The sequence below is a fragment of the Macrosteles quadrilineatus genome, unplaced genomic scaffold (genome assembly GCF_028750875.1).
Source record: "Macrosteles quadrilineatus isolate MER2022 unplaced genomic scaffold, UCM_ALF_1.0 Scaffold_4__1_contigs__length_99947679, whole genome shotgun sequence".
NCBI lineage: Eukaryota > Metazoa > Arthropoda > Insecta > Hemiptera > Cicadellidae > Macrosteles > Macrosteles quadrilineatus.
In genome coordinates this window covers 8172435-8195423 of record NW_026542597.1, presented here as the reverse complement: position 1 = coordinate 8195423, position 22989 = coordinate 8172435, and the positions used below count along the sequence as shown (strand labels likewise).

General features: G+C 31.5%; 1 protein-coding gene across 1 annotated transcript in view; it reads left to right on the top strand.

The window, feature by feature from the left end:
• Window positions 1-917: 917 nt before the first annotated feature.
• LOC128993370 (neuroligin-1-like) overlaps window positions 918-22989 on the top strand; it is a 108106-nt gene continuing 86034 nt past the window's right edge. The window contains exon 1 of the mRNA XM_054417230.1: window positions 918-1006. The gene's annotated coding sequence lies outside the window, so the exon portion shown is untranslated. The remainder of the gene's footprint in view (window positions 1007-22989) is intronic.

The following is a 22989-nucleotide window of genomic DNA, read 5'->3' as shown; positions in this document are numbered from 1 at the left end:
ACGTTACTGATTATTTTTCGAAAATTCTGTTATTTTGCTTAAAGAATTTCAGTTAGGTTTATAAATTAAAATTAAATTATATAATAATTAAATTAAATGGTTTCATATTAAATTGCATACGCCTATATACTGGTTTAACTAAACGAAAAACAAAGGATCCAAATAACGTATATTGAGTGTTATTCTTATTTCACAAATGCTCTCTATTACAACTGCAATTGTTTAAAATTATTATAATTGCTTTCTGCTCAGAACTAAATTAATCTCATCAAGTTCGAGTCCCTAATAAAGAAGTCATAATAATATATACTCATTATGGGCTCCCTCACTTAAAACTAAAATTTTACTTTTAAATCTAAACCCTATAGTTAATAAACACCTATTATTATGAATAGTATACTTATTGTAAAAACATATTGTTTAAAATTTAAGTTGAGAAACAAATAAATGATTGCACATCAATAGATTTTATATGAACTTTGATACATAAGTAATTAATCGATTTGTTATTGATGGAAATCCTAACTCTTCGATTACTGTTACACCCTTCCAAGGTGTATTTGGTTCATTAATATGTTTATCGTCCACGCACACCCACATTAACAAACACAAAAAACTATGAAATACGAAAAACTACAAAAATCACATATTTTTCACCTTCACGCTGCAAATTGAAAAGTTAAATTGCACACCGTGTTACGGCTTCTCACGGCTATTAGGATGAAAAATTACCCGCAATTACCGAGATTCCAATAAAAGCGGGTCCGTTTTTGCCACCAAGTCACATCTGGACAATTAGATTGCGATTTTTGCCACGTTTGTGATAACAGTAATTATAAATATCGAGCGAAGGGCGTAAGGGTTGGGGGTGGAAGGGGGTTTTGTGCGCAAGGCGACGGGTAGGCCAGTACTAGACCGGGCGGTGTGCAGTGTACATCGGCCTTACTCAAGTTCGTGCACATTTCCGTTTGAACAGTGATAAATTTGGATTTACCTCAAAATCCAGGTAGGATTTTTATTGTTTAAAATAATTTTTTTATAGTTTGTAAGGGTTGTTGAAATTAATTAAGTAAATGCTGTTTGAAGTGTTTTTGAAAGTAGGAGTTTATTACTATAGTTCAAAAGGTTACCGGTAAAATTTTTTCTTAAATGTTTGAATTGAAGAGTTTTTGGGTGAAAGTAGAATATTATATCCATACAGATGCATTGTTAAGAAAATAAGATATAAAAAAACTTTTAAACGCACACGATTGTGAGACAATACTTGAAAAATTAAATTAATAAGCTATAACATAATCATTTGTAGCAATCAGTAAATTTTATGAATATTAAAAATGAGTACTTTTTAGGATTTTGTTACGTTAAGTATTTAATTTAACATGACTTAAAATATGGGCGAAGAACAATAATTTTCCTCGTAAGATCATTGTTTGTATTGGAAAATTTTCATGTTTAAGAGTGATAAATATAAAATAAGTTTGTACAGATAAGTAGACACACCTATAAATAGTTAGTCTTACACAGAAACCAACACAACAATACTTATGACATGTAAAAATATTTTAATTTTTTCATTCAAAACATACCTGTAATTTTTAGCGATTTATGTGAAAGAAAACATTTTTATACGTACAATAAACATGAAAAAATTTCATAATCTAAAATAATCAGTTTGAAGCGTATTGTAAGGGACAAAGTGGGACCTTTCAAAGTGTATTTTGAAACTTAAATATTTTTTGGGGGTTAAAAAAAAACATATTTTACTATTTCAAATTAATATTTCATCTGTATCCATGCCTACAAAACTTTCTTTCAAATACCAAACTTGCTTAAATTTTTAAAATAAAACAAAATATACTTCTTTGTAAAATAAAAACACTTGCTTTTACCTATCCAAAATTACTTTTCTAGAGTAAAAGCGAGAGCACAAGCGAAAGTGCGATCGTGAACTTTAATCCAGTCAAAGTAGAATTTACATTTGCTAAATTAAAAAGGGGCTGAATCAAGCGTCTTCGCCGCACTTTGCACAAGATTACCAGATTGTGAAATGTAGCTGAAAGCACTCCGGGGTTGACGTCAATGCCCTATTCCCCAAGCTGAACAATTTGGATCTCTGTTTGACACTTTTATTCATCTTCTACGGAAGTATTTCTTTAAGAAAAACCTAAAATGCTGCTACTGAATTTTGCTATTTGTCAAATGAAACTGTTGTATCTTCAGGTTTAAGCTTTTAAACATGAGAGTAATGAGTATTACTTAGTTCGTAATATGTAGGAATACCTTTTTGTGGTCGGAAAGTGAAAGAGCATATTTAGATTTATGTCCATAATATGTTTGACTATATTTATATATGTGTTACTTGAGGTATGGTACTTTCATATAAATGAATTAGTACCTTACGTGTTAAATTTAAACGCCATATATCTTGATTCTTATAGAAAACATTATCCTGGTATTATTATCATTATTTTTAGTAAAACAAAATCAAAGCACATACAATTAATTATATTAAATATTCATTAAATGATTTTGTAAATATTTTTTTTTTTAAATATGGCAAAGTAGTAATTTAAAGGAAAAAACCAATATCATACAAGTTTGGTGTTGTTACTCAATGACGATAATTAATTATGTTGTTAGGACTACGGGTTTTTGTTATGATTGGGTAATATAAATAGATAGACTTTTTAATCTCTCAATATTTAAATACTGAAAACGTACTATAAAATATGTTTTCCAATCGTTTTCGATGATAAATATAGGAATCATCGGGATCAATAGCTTAAAAATATTTGCATATTAAAGCATTTTATTAATTCGACTGAATATACAACTTTATACTATTAAGAATTATTAGGGTTCATAATTTTCAAATGATATTTAATTTTCAATTATTAATATAAATTAAAATATTCTCATTCTTGCTATTATTTTGTGATCAGGAGCAAGGTAAACCTTAGTCATGAAGTGTTGTCTCACGTAGGTGAAAGCGTTTTTCGCTCAAAAGAAGGAACAAGAAACTAACAAGAGAAAGTGTCTGTGGAATTTGTAACGAGAATGAGAGATTCTTAGCACGCCTGACTGCCCATCGCAACCACACCCTCGCTTTACTCATTGATTAGTTTTCTTTTTGTTATATTTTATTTGTGTTTAAGGTATATTTGGAAATACACAATAAATTAATATTTAGTTGGACAAAATATCATATACACATACTTACTGTTGAACTTACGAACTTACTTACGTTCTGAATTATCATGATTTTTTACTAAGTAAATTGCATAACATGTGGCAGGGTAATAATAAATATTATGGATATATATAAGCATAATAAAGTGTAAAATTATTAAATGTTTTAGTTAATTAAGTAGTAATATATTTTCTTATAACAATGGTATTTTAAACTATCAGAACAACATTGTGCAAATAAAAAAAAATTAAACATTTACCCTGGTATTATTTTATACAGTACCAGTTTTTTTTTATAAACCTACTTGCTTAAAAATAAACCTTTGCGTTTATTTTTCTTTATTAAAAAAAAATAAAGCACCCATTTTTTTATTAGTTTATTGTTTAGTTACACAATAAAACTTTTAATATGGCAATTTTAATGTTTTGCATTTTTAAATTAAATTACTACTAGTCATATCAATATTTAATAGAGTTTCTCTAATTATTTAATGAATAACTTTTGTAAAACGTTGTTTAATTATTTACAAATAGAGTTAGCGACGATAACATTATTTGCACTTGGAAACTATGAAAATCATTTCATGTATTGTAACCGTGGTAGTATACGTTAAGTTCTATATAATGTTTGAACATAAAATTTAAGTAAGGAAAAATTTTGAACATTTTTTAATGGTGGTATACTTACATTACAATAAAGATCCAACAAGTAAAGTTTCCGAAATTAATTTTGTACTTTGGAATTTTAAATTATATATTTCATAAAATAACATATTGTGTCAGTAACCGGAATAGCACAGCTGATCCTGCAGCTAAAGAATTCCCATTTATAGTAGCCTGTATTGTGTATTGGAGACAGTATAATAGTGTTGAACAAATTTACCTTAAGACATTCAGTTGGAAACGTTTTTATCAATACTTAGTTCGATATTCCTCCTATTTAGAATAATCAGCATTCTAGATGATTTGTTCAAGTGCTTTAGTACGAGTACAAGTGATTACTAATGACATTTTAACGTCCAAGCCTAAGGACAAAGCTATGACGGAAAGTGAAAATAAAGCGGCTTAAGCTGGTGGAAGTTATAAGGTACTTGACTTTCCACACGGCCGGATCAAAGGGGCTCTTGAGCTCCGGGATAAAATTCAAGAACTTTAACATTTATACGCGTTGTCTCTTGACAATATAACCCTTAGTTTGTATGGTTTATGTGAGTACTTACTTATAGCTTTTCCATCCAATGCACTTTGCTCAGTTGCTTCATTTTTTTCGGATTTTTCCATGATAAGTTTTGTTTTGTTACTCAAGTAAGCTCCCTATACTCAAACTCGAATGTTGTAAAGACATTAAGCATGTTGAAGTTTATTGTCAAAAGATCCAATGATAAATAGATTTGTAACTATGCCAGCATTTAGGAAAGATTGAACAAGAAGTAATTGGGTCGTGACTTAAAAAAAAATCACAATGGAAAGATGCCTACCTCTTTCACGATAGCTTTGTACTACGTGTTTGCCTTTTGAGTGTTTTAAGGACATGTTCGTATTTTAAATTATTAAGAATCTAAATATCATGACTGAATAGTTGACAGTTAATAGTTAATATTCTCAACACAAATCTTTAGTAAATAATATCAAGTATTTAACCCTAAAACAAAGAAATCCCTTAAACGACCACAACAAAAATATAATAAAGGGAAGAATATTGATTAAATTGATAGCGAATACAATAATCATTCTAAAATTATCAAGATGTTACATCGGAGGGTAAGATAATGGATAAATTACCCCACTTGTGGCACAATTTTCAGGGTGATCGGGTGAAAGATTCAGGAATAATTTTTGTATAATATACAGACGATGCGACAAATAAATACACAGAGTGACAATTAATTAATCCTTAGAATGATTTTATAACTTTAAAGAGAATAGAGATATCTCAACCAAATTTGGCATACCATTACGGATAATAGTAAGCTAATTTTTGTGTACATGGTGATCAGATGTCAACTATAAGGGATGGCCCATAGAGTGTAAGTTAAAAATCTTGAAGGTAGGCATAGGTTTATAAGCACATCAAATTAATTGTCTTGTTGGACTAAAACAATGCCGCAAACCTAAAATAGATAATTACGTCAAAAATGACAGCTGTTCAAAGATTAATTGAATTTGCAGTTCTATTATACGCTAACTCCTCAGGGCTATATGACAAAAATATGGAAGAAAATTACGAACGTATTCATACTTATTACGACAAACCTATGATTGCGTAACGAAAATCATAAACGATATGCTCATAAAATTAAAGGTATTTATTAGTAGAACACAATGCCATAAATTGTACCCCAAAAGAACAACTGAGTAAATAATGGAGCCGTTTAAAGATTCAATATGGAAAATTCAAGAAATCTTTGAACGGTTGTCATTTTTGACTCGTTTATTTGGGGTCCGGTTTATGGCATTATTTTTAGTTCAACAATACCTTTAATTTTATTTACATATCAACGTATTATTATCTTCAACAAAATTAACAAAATCCAACAATTACTGCATGGTAAACAGGTAAACAGGTAAACAGGTAATTATTTTTTAATTTCAATAACCCAGCCAGATTTTATTTCTGAGACAAACAACTAATGATCAGAAATAATGAATAGACGTGAACGAAGTTATTTTACTTTCCTTCCATCAGACTTTTAAAAGTATCTCAAAACATCTTCTTTTGTAAAACATTTATAGCTCTTCTGTAAAAAAAAATTATTTTTATACAAGCATTGTATCTTTACGTCTCGATAACACTAAATTGTTTATGAAATCTGAACGAAAATATTTTTGTCTACCATTTATTATAAGTGGGTTTGTGGTTTAAAAGAGTTATTTAGAAATTTAAACTCTACGGTATTCACTGCCATTTAATTATTTGCGCAAAAACATCCAATTCTCTGATTGTAACACTAAACTATAACTGCAAATATGTAAATACCCCCGCCGCAGCAAACCTGCCGACTAAGCGAATTTCTATTTGTCTGAATTGATTTTCAGTTAAATATATTTTAATAACATTAGGTTTAACGAGTACCTAGGTTTGCTGCTACAAGGAAACTAATAAAGTGTGTTTTTGAGTAAAATATTGATAGCTTAGTACAAAATAAATAAATTTGCCAAGTTTGATCAAAATATATCCATAAACAAGCAAACTACAACATTTGACTATATTCTCCATAAGAATAACATGGGAATTTTAAATTTACAATTTTTTTAATTTTCTCCATTACTAATAATCGAACAAAAATACTTTTATATACTAAAAAATTTGTTTTTTTAAGCTCTTTAAAAAGGTCTAAAGAGAAATCGGGAAATTTTGTGTTTTGAGGGTCAAAAGCTAGAAAAACCAATTTTTACCCCATAAAACCCCCCGTAAAGCCCCGTTCCCATGGTCCGATCGTGCTGGTTCGCGAACTCATTCAAGTTTATCCCGCTTTACACCTTTAAACCAAATTTAATCAAAATCGGACAAAAATTACTCAAGTTATCGCGTTCACGGACGTATATATATATATATCTATATATATATATATCTATATATATATATATATAAGTCTATATATATATATACATATATAAAAATTTGAACGAATGGTGTTTTTGGCCTCTGGGGACATCAAAATGAAAAAGTAAATCGGTCCCGGGTCTAGGTCTTACCGTGCCACCTACGGTAATAGCTACTTCCCTATAGGGAAATTCGCTAAAAGAAAAAAAAAACAAGCATAGCCTCTTCTACATGCGTAATTATGTTAAATAGGTTCCCAAAGTATTTATTTAATCTACTATTTATCATATATCGTCTTACCATAAACAACCCTTTTCTATTTCATTGTCACATAAGATTCTTATTTATTTTACTTCAGTATCATCCTTTGTATTTCCTAATCCACTTAAATGAGTGCTTATATCCTCCATGCAGGTTTATAGTACAACTAACTAACCCGCACTAATATAACCCGCACGATACCGGAAACCTTATCCAAAAGTCTACATTATCCGCCATATTGATATGATTCAAAGCTCCTATACACAACATATAAAATAAGGTTAAACATAAAACCCTAAAAATCTCTTAAAACCAATAAACCAACGACTTAATTAGTGACGTGTTTATAACTTTAATACTTTAATATCAGTTTATTGCCACTGATGATACAACGAATCATTGTGCCAAACAGCAACCCAACTCCCTATTAACGATTAAATTGGTCTGAACAGATGAGTTAATATTGTTCGAAGCACTACAATTTTAATTCTTCTCTCTCAATCCTTTAACCTCATTGGTCCGTTAACCGTGCTGTTAAGTAAAACAACAATGCTGTTAAGGGAATTTAATTTAATTTATTTATCGTGAAGTATAAACGTGCTAGTTGTACGTTTGCATCTAACGGTCGTTTGTATAATATTAAATATTTGGTGGTGCTTTCGTTTTTTTTCTTTTGTAATATTTTAATAGTTTGTACTTATAAACACTGCTCACTAAATGTCGTGCATTTTTATTCTACATCGAAACTATCCTGTACCATTTATTCTAAAGATAAAAGAATAGCAATGCATTTTAAGAGGAATTCAGCCGGGTAAACAAAGAAGATTGACGGGAAGGGTCAGGTGTGCTTTTGCCTGTATTACTGCAAAGAAACGGATTTTGGTAATCCTAAAACTTTCGTCATAACTTGTTTTCTTCTAAAGTAAACTTGGCTTAGTGGGCCTTGCACAGTTTCTCTTACGAGTCAGCCATACACAGTTGAGAATAGATATATATGCATTTGCGAATCTATTTAAGAAGACAATAATCTGGAATTTTTGTTAAAATTGGCTTTTTGAAACTGGTTTACTCCGTTATTGATCGTTGCTCTTTGAACACCAGGTACAATGTTGATTGAGTATTTCGAAATAAGGTCAAAATAAATTAATATTGAATACCGGTACGGGTTTTTAAAGCTTTGTGTTAGAAGTCTACTTATTTATATAACCGTGGCTTAGTATTTACAAATATTGTTAGACCTTGTTTCACACGGAAAAAAATTATTTATTTCTACAATAAAACTGTTTGATGATTATTTACATTGTATTTAAAGCCATTACAAAACCATGTAAACTGATATTTATTAACGGATATTTTCACAAAATTGTTTTGTAATTTGGCATTTATTCATAAACCATTATTCATTACCAACAAAACACATTCCCAACTAATTATTATGTCATCATATGAAAATAAATTGTACAACCCATAGATACCGTGAAGAAAAAAATAGCACATTTTAAACATGAACATAATACATTGATAGACAAAGTTGTGTACTCAAAAACTTGATTTTACATTTTAAAAACCTTTCATAATAGTAGAATGCGTACGAATAAAAAAGAAAAAGGTGACAACATTATTAGTTTGACAATTTTTAGTGTTATAAGTGAATAAATAAATTATAATCCTAATGTAAAGTTTTATTGGATATCTCTCATGACACACAAGCTATCAGATGAGATCAGGTGTGTCCAAGTTTTACAGCTGGGAGGGGACTCGAGAAGTCTCAAGGGACAGAGGAAAAAAGATAGCTTCGACATGTTTGAGTTTTCAGATGGTCTAAGTTGTCAGATGGACTTAAATGTCAAATTGTAAACTAACTAATTTAAGAAGTTATAAATGTAGTTTTAATTTAATAACATTTCTATTAAAAACTATTATTAACAAAATATTTGATCATACTGGTATGTCTTAACCAAAACGTAAATTATTATACAAATAAAGAATAATAAATCACAAGCTTTTAGAAATACTGTTTGACTTTGACCTCTTGCTTGAGTACAATATAATTAAGCTTGGCTAACCAGTTTACCCTCCAAAGCGAGGCTTTAACCTCAAATTGGATTTCAAAACATTCATCTCTCTCACTAATTACATTTCAAAGACATTTTAACTTTTAATTATTAATAATTTAATCCTGTTCTAATATTTTGTGATTAAACTTTCAGTTGTATTTTATGGTTTTGATTGTAGTAATGGATTAAATAACTTTATAATTGACGCTGAACTTTAAACAGTGTTGACGTGAGTATTGTTTGTGTCGAGTGATTAACTAGATATTTGTAATATAGCTTAGGTTATAGCCAAATTGTTATAATTATGATTTTATCTTATATCACATTTCAGTTAAGAGTAAGTCAAGCTTAATCATATGGCAATAGTTGAATAACTATGATAAAAAGAGACAACATTAAAATAACCCATTTACATATTAGAGTTAAACATAATAAATTCCTTTTATCGTAGTAATGTTTTGGCTGATTCGGTTATTGATATTATCTAAATAAATAATAAATAAAGATCAGCCTAACTGATGATGTAGTTATTCGTTGTTAAACAGTATAACATTAACTCTAGAATCCAACTACATAAACAATATTCTCAACTTATAAATAAACGTAACATTAAAAACTCCCTCCTAAGTCCTTAATACCTTTATAACTGGAGCACTCCAAACTACGTTGTTAGTAACCTAAAATAAAATCTATATAAAATAATGTACCATGTAATATTTATGCTTTTGTAATATTTATTGATTTCGCTTTTTGACTGTTGTTGTGTAGTTAATGGAATAGTATGAACTCAATTCAGAACTTTAAAATGAACATTTTTTTTAGGTTAGGTTTTAAAAGTGAAAAAATAAGTACTTTTTGCATACGTAAAACGTCGTCAACGTTCAATGAACTATTCGGACATGGAATCATATTTAAAACCTATCGATCTCTTTTTTTCTTCTTTGGACTACGATGACGCAAAAATGAAGCATAATTTAAAAGATGTTAAAAGGAATTGAAGAATTAAAAAATAAGAATTAAAAAAAGAATTTATATTAAGGCTGAAACGTGATCAATAATACTGATAATCGTTGTGGAACAATAGCTTGGTTGAGGCGAGGAAAGGTGTCGTGAATAGTTTACCATAACTGGACGGTACTCGATCGATTATAGCAGTTTCCGATGAATATGCTTTGTTAACAGGATAGTATTCTTGAAGTCATCGTGTATTGTAGTGTTTCATATTGCAACTATTTATTGATTATATAACTGTTTATGTTCTTATTGTAAATTGAATTTCCGTGGAGTAAATTAATAAGATTCATTTCAGGTGGCTTTTAGCTATCTGCCATTAAAAGTACAGGACAGTGTACCAGTAGTATGTTTTTAAATTTGCTAATATATCTCATCTTTAGGTGATTTCTCTTGTCAGAAATAATTTTACTTCAGGCTAGTCCTAAAATATTTGCCATTATTACATAGCTAAAAGAATATTTATGATCAGAGGGATTTGAATTTGGAGTTTCAAGGACTTGGATAATTCCACAATACTAATTTTGTTTTCACTGTGATTTTTAGGTTTGATTCATTTCCATTGTTTATGTTTTAGTAATTATTTTTATGTAGTTCATCCTGGTAGTTCATATTTTATATTAAGAAATGAAATCTTTCCTTGTATGTTATTGATTACGGCATTACGTTTAGTTCAATACCAACTCAAATATTTTTCCACCACAAACTAAATTACACTTTAGTAATGCATTATTTTTCGACCTGCGTGTGTTGTTTATTTTTATCTAAAACAATTCGATTTATTTGTGTATTCTTGAATTGTAATTTAGACATGTGTTACCCTTAGTATTTTATCTGACGAAATGTTAGTCAAAAGTGGTCTATTTTTTAAGTCCTGGGTTAATAAACCTGGTTAATCGCAACACACGAAAACATGTTATGTGTCAATGCATTGCACACAAGTTAATAAAAATCTATGACTTGAGATTATAAACAGTACACTCTTGATGAAAAATTGTACTCTGAATTTGCATAAATTTAATTTACTGATCAGGATTGCAGGCTTTTTAAATATAATAACAATCGCCTAACTCAATATTTTAATGTTAAATATACTCATTTTGCCAACGATACAGAATAATTTTAATCAAATACAAGGAATGGCATTACGGCTAATTTAAGTTGTAATTCGTATTGGTAAGGTATTTAAATTTAAATTATCTTTAAATGGCCACTTTTAATAATAAGTTATTTTTCAAAATTAGAGGTTATTGAGGTTGGCAGCACTGAATGCCATGATCAACAGGTGGTTTATATCGCTCGTCTATTTAACTTAAATTCGAACTATATATTGTGATTTTTATTAATACCTAGTATTCTTCCGTTTATTGAGAATTTATGTGCTTCATTCTTATCAACTCCACAAAGTAAGTCTTATCTGTGTCGGTGGAATAACTACAAATAACCTGTTGTCATCTAACCACTTTGCCACTGGTCTAACAAGAATTTACACAAGATCACGTCAAGAAGGAGGGAGGCTACGTCACTCTTGCCGCCGCCGGAAACAGGCTATCCAACTCCTTGCGGGGAGAAAAATATTCCCTGTCCACCCGCCAACACGTGGTCGACGCGACGTGAGACTCTGCTAGTATTGAAGACTCGCAGGCGTTGCTTTCCCCTCAGTTTATTTTCACCCGCGCCTGCAACTTGAGAAAAGGTTCCCGCATTACATCTCTGTTTAGTTGCTGCCGTTTTCAAGTTCCTGGCTATCAATAATTAAGTTATGAAGACTACTACCGACGTGTAAATAAGACATTGTATTTATTTTTCACCTTTTTATAACCATTGACTGATTTATTTTATTGCATTAATTATGACTGGCCCAGAAGATACATTCATGAACTCATCCATGATCTCTGACGAAATGGAAGACTTAGTTATACAATTATCATCAGAATTGAATTCATTATCTGCAAATTTCCCTGACCATGACCTCTCCAGCTTATTATCTGCCACACATGCAATTTTTAATAAGATTGACGCCATGTGTTCGGAATCAATGAATGAAAAAGCCGCTTTAAATAACACTACTCAAGAAATTTGTACCCTGACTGCTAAGCTTGACATGTTGAAGGACCTAAGAAATAAAGAGGTAAATAATTCACTTAAAATTCAGGATGAAGCTGAAGATAGCATAAACGGACTAAAAAACAAGATAAATTCTTTGGAACAATTAGTCAAGGAAATCAACAATAAACTGAAGGAAGCTGAAATTGCTACAAATCTACTTAGTGAAGAATCGAAAAGTGATAAGGTCAACAGTGCAACTGTTTCCTCAGAAAACAAAAGTTTGAAATTAAAATTAACAAATCTCCAACTCAAACTAAGTAACATGGCAAATACTCTAGTTCCAACCCAGACAGAGTCAACCTGGAGGAAAGATAAATGGATGGACGACTGTGTGCTGTCTGCCTACTTTAATGAAATAGCAGCCATGGTGAGGGACAGAACTGATGTCAACTTTTTGGGACCTTCCGAAACCCACCTACTAAAATTCCATACACCATCAACAGCTGCTGACGCTTTTCCATTCCTTCGCTCCGACAGCTGCAGATACGTCATCTGCTGCGTAAACAACGCCAAAGATGCCCAGGCTGCCGGGGGAGGATCTCACTGGAGTCTACTACTTTGTGACCGGACCTCCAGCAAGGCCTTCCACTTCGACTCTGCCGGAGACACTAACGAACAATCAGCCAAAACCGTAGCCAAACATATGCATATTGAATGTTTGATTGCCATGCCTTGTCACCAACAAACTAACTCGTATGAATGCGGTCTTAATGTTCTTGTGAATGCTAAATACATAGTTAATTATTTTTGTAGTATAAGTAAACATGTAGGCCTACCTTCATTCTATGATTGGTATATGTCTTTGACCTCACCCAAACCATCTACTGCCTCAGACCCTGACCCTTCCACTACACCAGAATTGTCCACTCCAATAAATAGTATAAGTAAATCTCCTAGGTATCCTCCTCCAAATAAGAACCTGTCCATGAAACTGAAAAAATGCCCAAAAAACCAATGGACCATTGTAAACTCAGGACCTTCACCTAATAAAACTAATAGCAATAACTGCTCCATACCTTGTAGCAATAAGTTTGCAGCATTAAGTGTAACCGACCATGTACCCATTAGTTCTAGTGACCCTTCACTGTTACCCTCAAATTCCAAACCCAAGGTACAGAAAACAGTAAGGACCAAAAAACCTGCAACTAATCCTGCTACCAAACCAGACCCAGCTACCAAACCAAACCCAGCTCCCAGACCAAACACAGCTCCCAAACCAAACCCAACTACCAAACCAAACCCAGCTCCCAGACCAGACCCAGCTACCAAACCAAACCCAACTACCAAACCAAACCCAACTACCAAACCAAACCCAGCTCCCAGACCAGACCCAGCTCCCAAACCAAACCCAACTACCAAACCAAACCCAGCTCCCAGACCAAACCCAGCAACCAAACCGAACACAACTAGGAAACCAAACCAAGCTCCCAGACCTAATCCAGTAACCACTAAGGTAACGTCCACAAGCAGTAACCTAAAAGACAAAGCCAAAATGTTAATCCTATCTGACAGCCATGGTCGACATCTAAGTTCCCTTTTACTTGATAAATGCTCAAATAAGTACAATGTTTCGGGGTTTGTTAATCCGAATGCTAAACTATCCCAAGTAGTCTCAAACTTAGGTAGTAAAATTAAACTGATGAGCAAACGTGATTATTTGATTGTATACGCCGGTACAAATGATGTTGATCAGGGAGATTGTAAATCTACACTTATAAGCTCCTTCAATGAATTAGTAAATGAAACAAAACATACTAATCTTATTGTATTAGGTATTCCATATAGGTTTGATAAGAAATCATTGAATGGTAACATTTTGGAAATGAATCGCCTTATGTATAATTGTATCTCATCTCATAACCATGCTTACTTTTTGTCACTCCACCATGTTTTCAAACAAAAGTTTTACACTAAATTTGGCCTCCACCTCAACCTTTTGGGTAAAAGACTAATATCTAAATATATATTGGATCTGATAAATCTAATAACCAGCCCGACACAAACAAGTGTCATAAACCACATCCCTGTCCATATCACCGGTCTTGAGGCCTGTCCTTCTGGTAGAGTAGTTCAATCCCCAACACCACTAGAAGTTTCTAATTCCTGTCACTCCCAATGTAGTGATCCTATTGTTTCTTCTAGCTCAATTCCTTTTTTAGGAACTCCTCAACTGATTCAGGCCATCACGTAATATCTTCTATCAATCTTAAAAAGTCTTTTAGTATTTTCCATAAGAATGTCCGAGGCTTATTGTCCAAATCCAGCCAGATAGAAATTATCTTAGATCTGTATTCACCAGATGTTTTGTGTTTGTCAGAACATTTCCTCCGTCGATCTGAGTTGGAGGCTTTTCGAATGCCAGGCTACACACTAGCAGCTAGCTATTGCCGCACCCAAGTAGAAAAAGGAGGAGTATGCATATTTACACCTGATCACATAAATTATACTGTGGTAGATGTGTCTGACTTTTGTATTGAAAGTGTATGCGAGCTTGCTGCAATTAAAGTAACAAATGGGTCTCTGAATACAATCTTTGTATGCGTGTACAGATCTCCGAGCAATATACAAAGTAACATACAGAAATTCTTGAGTACTATTCAAGCATGTTTTGACGCATTGAAAGCTAAAAACTTATCTTTCGTGGTTGCAGGTGATTTTAATATTGACTTGACTGATAGAGACGGCCCCTCTGCAAAACTACTCATAGACCTGATGTTATCATTTGGTCTTCGAGACACAATTAAGACCTTTACGAGAGAGTTTCAAGGTTCCAGAACTATTATTGACAATATATTTACATACATCCCTGAGCATTTATTCTATTCTTCTGTTCTTATAACTAGTATCTCAGACCACCATGCCCAACTAAGTGAAATAAAAGGACATTCAGAGAGCAATACTATAATTAAGTATAAAATGACAAGGAATTTTAATGATCAAAACATATCTACATTCAAGTATTTATTAAGGAAAGAGAAATGGCTAGACTTATTCGAAATCGAATCCGTAGACGGAAAATTCAACCATTTCCTATCCACAATACAATTCTATTTAGATGTTGCACTACCACTAAAGAAATGTAAACAAAAGGAAAGAAAGTCCAAAACCAAAATATGTCTAGATTCAGATTTGAATGAGTTAAGAGAAAAAATGATTTTCCTTTACACCCTGTCTAAAGATCTCAATATTACACACCCAATTAAACAATCATACATAAACACTAAAAAGGTTTTTAAGAGTCAAATAAGTTCGAAGAAAGCAGAGGCAATATTTAAGAAGATAAATAACAGTAGCAATATACAAAAAGAGGTTTGGAGCATAATAAATGACCTTAAACCAGATAAATTGAAGAGACCGTTTAGTAAATTATCAGTGTTTGATTCAGAAGGAAAATTGCTGGATACTCCGGATTTAGTTGCAAATACAATGAATGAGTTCTTTACTAACATTGGAAGAAAACTACCTAAAAAAATGCAAACGCAAGATGTACATAGAAGTAAAGATAGTAATATGATCCAACCATCACTATTTCTTACCCCAACTAATGCAAATGAAGTAATAGATATCATTCGATCCCTAAAACCTGGAAACTCCTCTGGAAGGGATGAAATATCATCAAAAACTTTAAAGAAATGTGCTGAAGAACTTGCCGCTCCCTTAGTCTATCTAATTAATTGTTCATTCCAGAGTGGAACATTTCCTGCAGTACTAAAGCTTTCAATAGTCAAGCCAATATATAAGAAAAAAGGAAGCCGGCACGATTGCAATAACTTCAGGCCAATCTCTATATTATCGACATTTTCTAAAGTAACAGAGAAGATCTTCTTAGCTAGATTAAATCAATTCTTAGATAAAAATAAGATTATCAACAAAAATCAGTTCGGGTTCCGTTCAGGTTACTCCACCCTAAATGCTGTGTTCAGCCTGGTTACAGAGGTTTCCAACTCTCTCGACGCAAAGAATCATGTCTCCGGTTTGTTCCTTGACCTTACCAAAGCTTTTGATGTCGTTGACCACAACCTACTTCTAAATAAGCTGGAAAGATTGGGTATCCGTGGAGTAGCTATGGATTGGATGTCTTCTTATGTTAAAGGACGGAGGCAAGTTGTAGAAGTCCCTTACATTGATTCCTCAGGCTGTTTGTGTAGTAGGATATCTGATGAGCGTACTGTAAGTACAGGTGTGCCTCAGGGGTCCGTTCTTGGGCCCGTCCTTTTCTTAATGTTCATCAATGATCTGCCTCCTGTTGTGTCAAATTCAAAGTTACATCTGTTTGCTGATGATACTTCCCTCGTTGTCTCCAGTCAAAATCATGCACAGCTAGAAATCCAAACATTTATTGAGAGTAGTTTTGTTTTCCAATGGCTATACGAGAACTCTCTACATGTTAATCCTCAGAAAACATCACTTTTAGAATTTCGTATACGGCAGAATTCGTCTAACCCATCTGAATCTTTAAATTTACCTGTCGACAACATCAACATTGTTTCTTCTTCTAGTGTAACATATTTAGGAGTAGTCATTGACAGCAATCTGAAATTTTCCAGTCACATCGACAAAATTCACAATAGACTTAGTACTAGTGCTTTCCTTCTTCGTAGGCTCTCCTGTTATCAAGAAAGACGCATCCTTCTGACAGCTTATTACGGTCTTGTTTATCCCTTTCTTACATATTGTGTGCCCGTTTGGGGTAACGACAAACTTCAGACTAAGAAAATATTCAAACTGCAAAAAAGAGCCATCAGATTAATCTTCAACCTAAAATATAGAGAGTCTTGTAGATCTGTCTTTCGTACAAATAATATGCTGACCTTCCCATCAATTTTCATTTTTGAATCTTTGACCTTCTTAAGAAAAAATTCGGCAATGTTTCATATTAGAGGGTCATCTCACCACAGCTACAATCTCAGGAGGAACTTTAACCTACATATTCCACTATCTCGTACCACTTTCCATAAAAACCAATCATTCTCCATGTGTATCCGTCTTTTTAATTCTCTTCCTAACTCAATCAAGGGCGAACATGATTTTAAAAAATTTAAGCGTGGTCTGAGGGAATATCTAGTTGATAAGGAATTTTACAGTGTTTCTTCGTTTTTAAATTGTAAATAGTTTGTACCTTTTGAAGTTTGTATCTTATTTTAATGGGTCTGATTTTATTTGTTTAGTTTTAGTGACTTTTGCCCTGTACATTTATGTATTATTATGGCAATAAAAAAAAAATTCTAAATTCTAAAGAGTAAAACCAGCAAGTAGATTTATCACATAGTATATGACTGAAATTTACCGTTTTCCCAGTTTACACTCTTATCTAAAATTAATCTGTAATTTACCCCGGTTAAGTCTCGGCACGAAAACTCTGTTTCATTTGCATTCCTTCCACTTACAGTGCAAATAGAAAATTCATAAAAATGCTAGTAACAGTAACAGTAGCAGTTTACAATAACTACAACGCAATGATCCTGTAAAAGTTATCGTTACTTTAAATCCAAAAAGTTATAGTTGTACAAGATTAGCATATATTATATACAAATTATAATGAAACATTGCAGAACCTATAATCAGTAATAAATAGAAGTCTACAAAATAAGGTCAAGAATCCTTTTTCAGCTAATTAGAATTTGTATAAAGTCGCGTAAGTACTTACTAACATAGTTTAGTACTTACTTAGGCCTACTATAAATATAATGTATATAAAGAATTACGCCTATTAATTTTTGCATAGTTTCTTCTTGTTTGACTTCAAACAAATAAATGAGAATACAATTTTGGCTGGTGCCTCAATTCTAATACATAACAACTATTTCCTTACAAATGTATTACATTCATTAAGTTTAATGAATTTATCTTAACATGTATTGGTACTTTTGTTAGAATTTAATTGAACTGAATGTAACATTAATATAATCTTACAATTAGCTCGTTAATTTAATTAACGCATAGTAACGTAGTTTTGTCCGGTAGATTACACGGTGATTACGTTCTGCAATCTGTTCACTGATTGGTTCAAATTGAATACTAAACCATATTTAACTGTGTTTGCCAATAAAAGTAGTTCGACTAAAATAGGAGTGCAATGTTGTAACCATTAACCAGCAAAATTCGTTACAATTCCAAACCATTTCAAATAATTATATTGCAACTAATTACAATGTAACCATTTTGTAAAATAAGCCATACCAATGTGTCTTCAATTATTTTTTTATATTACAATATACTCTTAAATGACAATCGGGGGGATATTTAGAGATAAAACAATATGAAGTTCAGAGACATTTTTGCTATCCAATGATTGGGATGACAATGGATATCTTTAAGGAGCAATAGTTCACTGTTTTAAAGTATAGAGTTTCAGAATTTTGTGTTTTTTTGCCAACATAAGACCTAACCAATTATAAAACTGCGAAGACGTTCAATTTTGAATAAAAATATGACTGAATATAATGAAATTCCTTCTAGTAGGTTTTTACATAATTAAGTTTATTAAATCAATAGTCTGTACATACCTAAGTTAAATATTATGGTGGTTGTGACTTTCAAACCTAGTGAAGCAATTAAGACCTACGTAGCACAAATTATTCAGGAAAAAACATAAAGATAAGGAATATAAATATAATGTAACGTAAAATGATTTAATTAGAGAGTGAAAATAAATATTAGTAATTGTTTATTATTTTTGTACTTCCAATTTTTAATGTATGTCAAATAGGCCTAGCGATGTTTAATTTCAGGAAAGCGATCTCTAAAGCAGAAACATCAAACCATACACACATTGCTCTTTGAAAGGTAGCTTAAAGATTCTTTCTAAGGTTCAACACTAACAACAGATTGGTAGCAACAAGAAATCATTGCATTTCAGTGCTTCTTAATTTATAAGTTTCAAAAGCACCCAATATCTTAACTATCCAATCAAACTAATCTTTAAGTTAATTTTTTTGTTCCCATCCCTTATTTTAACCATCCCTTTATCATGTTTTACTTCTGATATCGATATTTGTTTATTTTTGTGAATATTTTCACATTTACTTTATTCTCATTTTGTAAGGGAACGGGCCAAAACCTCGTAATGTGGTTCCAGGCTAGAACCTAACATGTTTAGGATTTTAACGTTGGATATAAGACAAGGAAATATAAGAGAAAGGTCTAATAGATAGTCTGATTAATTTAAATTTGATTATGCTATAGATTTCTTATAGCTTAAATCTTTGAGACTTTTACATTGTAAGGCCAATAAAATAAATATTTAAAGCAGCTTCGTCTTGGCGAGGTAAATAGCACAATTAGTGCAGCTTTCAAAGTGACGTCATAGCCATAGTGTCTTGTCTCTGGAACTTGTAACTGTTCGAAAATAACGACCTAAACTTGCAAAGTTTGGATTTCTTTCTTGTCTTAGTCTTTAAAAAAAAATTAAAATAATAATGATGACATTTGATCATATTATTTACTTTGAATATGAATTCTTTGCTAAACTGTTTTTTAATTGTGTCAAGATATATTATGGTGTAGAAACAAAATTTATTCTATAACTTTTGTGTGTGGTTGGAAAATACAAGTCAACCAATTAGTTATTAGTTCTTACTCGTATGCTAATTCGGTTTTTAATTCCAATAGAAGGCGTATTGCTTTTGAGCTATGCAATTTACAAGAAAAATCAATATCAAATTTGCTCCTAACAAATACGATTAAAATAATTTATATGTAGTATTAACAAAAGAATACTGATTTTACTTTTGAAATAAGTTCTGTAAGATAGCAATTTTTATAAGGCTTGGGTTTCGCCAAGAATCTAAGCCAAGGCATTATTTTGGTACAAGTAACCTACCCATTACCTACCTACAAAAGGATTTCACAATAAATATTTATAGAATAATCAATATGTTTAATGGGAGATTCCTTTATTTAGCTGAATCGCAAGCTTTGAGCTATCGTACTTCTAGTTTATTCGTATTGCTCAATAAACTGGGAGAGTGCTCGGAGAAGTAGTTTACGAGGGATAGACTGTTGTAGATGGGAAGATGTGGTGATATTTAAAAACTCGTTTACTCGCACATGCGTACCTGATTGTAAGGAAAATACTTCATTTAGTCTGGACTCAAACTCTGCCGGGTTAGCGTCATCTGGTGTCATAACTTGTCAGTTACCACAAATGTTTCGTGTCCGTGTTCGTATCGTGTTTAGATGTTCATTTAACTATGCAATGATAAACTAAATGATACATGAAAATAAAATGCATGTTTTCAATGTAATCTGGCTACCTTATGATCACTCGCCGAGTATTTCAAACACTCAACTACCGTACCTAACTATTTAAATCTTTGATTAGTGATAAATTTATGAAGATCATAATTAGTTATATAAGATTATAAGTAACACACTATGGTGACTACTTGTTCATTCATTGAATTCAATTAATTAAATCATTCGTTATTCAAATATGGTAAAGAATTTCATAAGAAAAAGAAACATCTTAAATAAAACATCTAACGTGTTTGAAGCAAGTTATTGTATATCTAATGTCTCGTCCATCATAATCTTTGATGTTAAGTCTTTGGCTATAGCGGTGTAAATCTCTTCCTTTCACACCACTTCTAGTAAAATGTCATTTTATTTTGAAATATAGTGATTTTTTTATAATACGTTTGTTCAAATGTTTTATAAGTATTTATAAAATATATTGATATTGTATTGACGTTTATTCAGTTTTACAATCGACATTATTATGCATTATGCAAACTACAGTATATAGCAGTATCAGTATTAAAATGCAACATATTTAACAAGATCAGTAAACACTAATCTTGATCAAATTAAGGTCCATCCTAGTAGACAATATTAGGACAACATAGAAATACTGTATCTATATACTCCATAGTTCAAAATATATCTATTAGTTTTATTACTGGAAATAGTGTTGACATTATAAACTCGTACATATTTAAAATCTCTGCTACTAAGTTTATATCAAATTTACATATAGAGTGGTATAAAAAGGGTGGGAACGTATAAGTGACTGTGACGTATTTAGGTTACTCGTCAGATTCCAGTTTCAGACATATGACTGTCGATGTTAAAGGAACTAAATATAAAACTGTCTTTCCAAACTAATGACAACAATATTTGAGACTATCTTTTGGACGATATCATTTTTTTAATAATTGACTAGTTCAGAATTTGTAAAGTGTGCAAAATAGAAAGCATTACCTATACACATAATCTAACTTTTGCATATATTAATGTACTAGTCACGTTTTTCAGGTTTATTTTAAACCGTTATTAGATTTTCTGAATCGAATTTAAATACGCCAAGTGTATACTAATTAACACGCAGAAACAAACACCAGATTTATTGGTATCTCACCATTCATATTTTCATTTGCCTAAGTTATAATCAATTGTGTTATTTGTGGTTACATGAGAGATATAGAGAACTATAATAACGTTTACAAAACTCTAGCTTAGGCTTGGTAGTAGTGGGGTTATTATAAATGAAAAAAAGTAGAATCACGCCCCAGGCATCCATTTTTTGTGTACTATTTGTTTAAAACTACTTAACAAAAAGTGAATATATAAAAATAACGTATTATTTGTTAATATTATCACTAGAGTATAACTATTGGTACGGAACTCAAAGCCATTATTACAGGATTTTGTAAAGAAACTGTTTACAGAAAAAAAAAAAAAAATAAAAATAAAAAAAAACTATCAACCTCATCATAAACGGCACAAGCCACAATGTTTCTGCACTCAAATAAAAAATTGAAACCATAATTAAAGAGATGATTTTACAAGATGATATCATCAAACTGCAAATTTTAAATACAGTTAATACACAGCGTTTGATAAGTCAAGTTTGATAAATATTTAGTGCGATGTGTCCATCCACACAAAGTTTGTATATCTGAAGACTGCGAACAGCACATGTGTATTTTAGGATAATACTGTAATATGATTATATTATTCTACCATGTGATACACTCTCGTCCAGAATGTTGCATATTCAACAGCTTCCATTAACAACGACCTACATGTGCAGCAAGTGTTTCTACTTAAACACTTCAGTCAAACAGCCTTTCTCATACATGAAGCCAGAACATCTCTAAATACTGGACATGCTACTTACATAAATATTAGTGTCAGATTTAACACGGTCAAAATTACTCCCATATTTTTTTATGTAATACATGATACGACAAAATTAAATATGCTGTAGCCTACAGGGTGTTGTATTTAAAGTAAAGTCTGCGTTTGACTTCGATGACCTCTGAGGGATGCTCTGATTTAATTTTTTTTTCATTTCAAAAATTTATAAAACAGTTTGTACTTTTTTAATTAGAACGTTAATGGAACATGGGACGTGGGGAAAGAAGCAATTTTCCACTTTTCCAGTCGTAGTTCGCTCCGATTCCAGGAAAACAGTACCTTTAAATTACTTAAGACAAGAATAGAGCGGAGTCTGCGTTCTATTTCACACCCAAGAAACCTCTAGCTCAAAATGTTTCAATGATTAATTATGCATCAGATTTCTTTTTAATATTATTTACAAGCTTAAATATGTTAAAACCACTTCATGCTTTCCTCACATTAATCGGAATACCTTATAAGCTAGGTAAGCTAGTCTGAAATCTAATTGCATTTGGAATCTGATTTTTAGTACCCAAAAATGTCTTCAACTGTTATCTGAAATATTACACTAGAAGATGTTTACTGGTTTAGGAAATCTACTGTTGCTTGTTTATAACAATTCAATTAATTACTGTACACACAAGTTAGTTGTTTGTTCTGGATTAATACATTAGTTTGAAATTATTGAACGATACG